This window comes from Aquarana catesbeiana, linkage group LG06 (assembly GCF_042186555.1).
Source record: "Aquarana catesbeiana isolate 2022-GZ linkage group LG06, ASM4218655v1, whole genome shotgun sequence".
NCBI classification, from domain to species: domain Eukaryota; kingdom Metazoa; phylum Chordata; class Amphibia; order Anura; family Ranidae; genus Aquarana; species Aquarana catesbeiana.
The window spans coordinates 411942573-411946800 of NC_133329.1; positions in this window are offsets into that span (position 1 = coordinate 411942573).

Here is a 4228-nt window from a genome sequence, read left to right on the forward strand (position 1 = left end):
CATCACTAACAGGTTTGCTAACCTGACAGAACACCTGCAGTCAGAAGAAGGTGGCAATCTTACTACACCCAGCTACATCTTGAATTCCTGAGTAATTTTAGCAATAAAGTGAGTGGATATAAATAAATATAGTATGGTGACATCTGTGATGCTGTTTGGATGTTACATTATGAAACATGTTGATACACCCAGCAGTAGGAAGGTGGCGGAAGCCATGTTGGTACACCCAGCAGTAGGAAGGTGGTGGAGGCCAGGTTGGTACACCCAGCAGTAGGAAGGTGGCGGAGGCCAGGTTGGTACACCCAGCAGTAGGAAGGTGGCGGAGGTCATGTTGGTACACCCAGCAGTAGGAAGGTGGCGGAGGCCATGTTGGTACACCCAGCAGTAGGAAGGTGGTGGAGGCTATGTTGGTACACCCAGCAGTAGGAAGGTGGCGGAGGCCATGTTGGTGCACCCAGCAGTAGGAAGGTGGTGGAGGCCAGGTTGGTACACCCAGCAGTAGGAAGGTGGTGGAGGCTATGTTGGTACACCCAGCAGTAGGAAGGTGGCGGAGGCCATGTTGGTGCACCCAGCAGTAGGAAGGTGGCAGAGGCCAGGTAGGTACACCCAGCAGTAGGAAGGTGGTGGAGGCCATGTTGGTACACCCAGCAGTAGGAAGGTGGTGGAGGTCATGTTGGTACACCCAGCAGTAGGAAGGTGGTGGAGGCCAGGTTGGTACATTCAGCAGTAGGAAGGTGGTGGAGGCCATGTTGGTACACCCAGCAGTAGGAAGGTGGTGGAGGCCATGTTGGTACACCCAGCAGTAGGAAAGTGGCAGAGGCCAGGTTAGTACACCTAGCATTAGGAAGGTGGTGGAGGCCATGTTGGTACACTCAGCAGTAGTAAGGTGGCGGAGGCAGTATTGGTACACCCAGCAGTAGGAAGGTGGCAGAGGCTATGTTGGTACACCCAGCAGTAGGAAGGTGGCAGAGGCCATGTTGGTACACCCAACAGTAGGAAGGTGGCAGAGGCCATGTTGGCACACCCAGCAGTAGGAAGGTGGCAGAGGCCATGTTGGTACACCCAGCAGTAGGAAGGTGGCGGAGGCCAGGTAGGTACACCCAGCAGTAGGAAGGTGGTGGAGGCCATGTTGGTACACCCAGCAGTAGGAAGGTGGAGGAGGCCAGGTTGGTACACCCAGCAGTAGAAAGGTGGCGGAGGCCAGGTTGGTACACCCAGCAGTAGGAAGGTGGCGGAGGCCATGTTGGTACACCCAACAGTAGGAAGGCGGCAGAGGCCATGTTGGCACACCCAGCAGTAGGAAGGCGGCGGAGGCCATGTTGGTACCCCCAACAGTAGGAAGGCAGCAGAGGCCATGTTGGTACACCCAGCAGTAGGAAGGTGGTGGAGGCCATGTTGGCACACCCAGCAGTAGGAAGGTGGCAGAAGCCATGTTGGTACACCCAGCAGTAGAAAGGTGGCAAAGGCCAGGTTGGTACACTCAGCAGTAGGAAGGTGGTGGAGGCCATGTTGGTACACCCAGCAATAGGAAGGTGGCGGAGGCCATGTTGGTACACCCAGCACTGCTCAGTGCTAAACCTTTAGCCTTTCAAAATTAAACATCCAAACAGCATCACAGACCTCAATATACTATATTTATTTATATATGCTCACTTTATTGCTAAAATTACTGTGAAATTCAAGACGTAGCTGGGTGTAGTAAGATGTCTGCCACCTTCTTCTGACTGCAGGTGTTCCATCAGATTAGAAAACCTGGTAGCGGTGGAATGCATGCATAGCTGATGGAAAGTCACTTCCGTTACCTAATCTGACGGGTCGCTGATTCTGACGGAACACAGACAGGAGGGTGTGGCTTAGGTGAGAAAACCCCTCCTCCTCTTCTCCCCTCCTGAAGACTCCTGGGATGTATGACATCATTTGCTTTGGCAAGAAACCAGGAAGTAAGTAAAGAAATGTAAAAAATAAAAAAAAGTTTAAAACAAGTAAATATAATTCACTTTCCTGTCTATTTACTAATGTTAGTAACATGAGGATTAAAAAATTCCACTTTAATAACAGAAATTAGAACAAATGTAATAATCAAAGCTAAAATGACATAATGGGGGAGATTTACTAAAACTGGAACACTCAGATTCTGATGCCGCTGTGCATTGCAGCCAATCAGTTTCTAACTTCACACTATGTGAGGCCGCGGGGCACAGCAGGGGTCCGGTGCGTCCCCGTTCACAATTTCAGGTTCAAATTAGGTCCGAATTTTTGCCTGAATTCGGAATCTGAAATGGAGCCAAAGACGCACATGATCCTTCTGCTGTGCATTCTGCAGCTGCCCCCCGGAGATATTTGAACCGGCTCCATTGAGAGCCGATCACACTCTTCTTTTATGTCAATTGGATGGGAGGAAACCCTCATCCAATCCGCACTAGTGTGAACCCAGCCTCAAACTTTGCCAACCTGGAAGATGATTGGCTGCTCTGCAGAGCTGCACCAGATTTTTCACCAGTTTTGGTAAATCTCCCCCAAATTGTTGACTATGCTCCAAAGGGCGGGCTCCTACAGGCAGGTTGCAGGCTCCAATGAGCGGGCTCCTGTGGGCGGGTTGCGGGCTCCTACAGGCGGTGAGTTGTGGGCTCCTACAGACAGCGGGCAGGTTGCGGGCTCCTACGGGCCGCGTCTGGGTTGCGGGCTCCTACGGGCGGGTTGCTGGTTTCTATGGGTGGGCTCCTACAGGCAGCGGGCGTGTTGCGGGCTCCTACAGGCGGCGGGCAGCGCGCAGGTTGCAGGCTCCTACAAGCGCCAGGCAGCGGGTGGGTTGCAGGTTCCTGCGGGCAGGTTGCGGGCTCCTACAAGCGGCGGGCAGCGGGCAGGTTGTGGGCTCCTACGGATAAGTTGCGGGCTCCTGCAGGCGGGTTGCTGGTTCCTATGGGCGGGCTCCTACAGGCAGCGGGCGGGTTGCGGGCTCCTACGGGCAGTGGCTGGGTTGCGGGATTCTACGGGCAGTGCCTGGGTTGCGGGCTCCTACTGATGGGTTGCGGGCTCCTGCGGGCGGGTTGCTGGTTCCTACGGGCGGGCTCCTACAGGCAGCGGGCGGGTTTGCGGGCTCCTACAGGCAGCGGGCAGGTTGCAGGCTCCTGCAAGCGTCAGGAAGCGGGCGGGTTGCAGGCTCCTGCGGGCAGGTTGTGGGCTCCTACAAGTGGTGGGCAACGGGCAGGTTGCGGGCTCCTACGGGCGGCAGGCAGCGGGCGGATTGTAGGCTCCTGCGGGCAGCAGGCGCGTTGAGGGCTGCTACGGTGGCGGGCAGCGGCTCCTGTGCCCTCTCCTCCTCTTCTCCCTCACGCTCCTAGGTGTCCAATAGGATAACCTGTCCTTTCAGGCAATCAGATGATGGGTCTCAAGACCCGCTTCCTGATTGTCCAACAGGAGGATCAGTGTGGCGACAGCGAATTTTCATTCGCTATTGTCACACAACTGGGTGAGATCGGGGCGCAATGCTCTGCACCCCGAGCCCACTCTTTTTTTTAAAGCCAATTAAAGCCTCTGGCTCTAATCACATGCTTCAAAAAAAAAAATACACCCCCTCCCCCACATTGGAATCCATGCATCCTGCGCCCTGCATGTAAATCACAGGGGGGGGGGCATGGATGGGGGTCGGAACCCGCGCCCCTAATGGACGGGCCGCTGCTGGTGTGGTCACCAGGGAAAATGAAGAAAGTAAAATCCTCCTAACAGGAATACAGATTTATTAATCTGGTTTATAAATGGATCCGGACATAAGGAGAAGCGTTGTAGATGGGGAAGTGTGAAACCTCCATTCTCACAGTTTCGCTTACACAGGACTAAAAATTCATAAACAGCAGAGATGAGGAAGGAAGAGGAGGGGTCCATGTGATTGCACCCACATCTGTGTGGCACGCGGCACCGCCGTGACTTCAGGGAAAAATATATATTACCGCCAACCGCAGCTCCCCACATTGCATCAACCAGCACTTTCACTTTCCGAGATACAAAAACATTGTTTTATTTACGTCACACGGTATTTGCGCAGCGGTTTTTCAAATGCAATTTTGGGGGAATAGAAATATACTTTAATACATAAAAAAAAAAAAAAAAAAACATAATATTAACCTCAATTTTTTTTTATAATATAAAAGATGATGTTACACCGAGTAAATAGATACCTAACATGTCACGCTCTAAAATTATGCGCGCTCATGGAATGGCGCCAAACTAC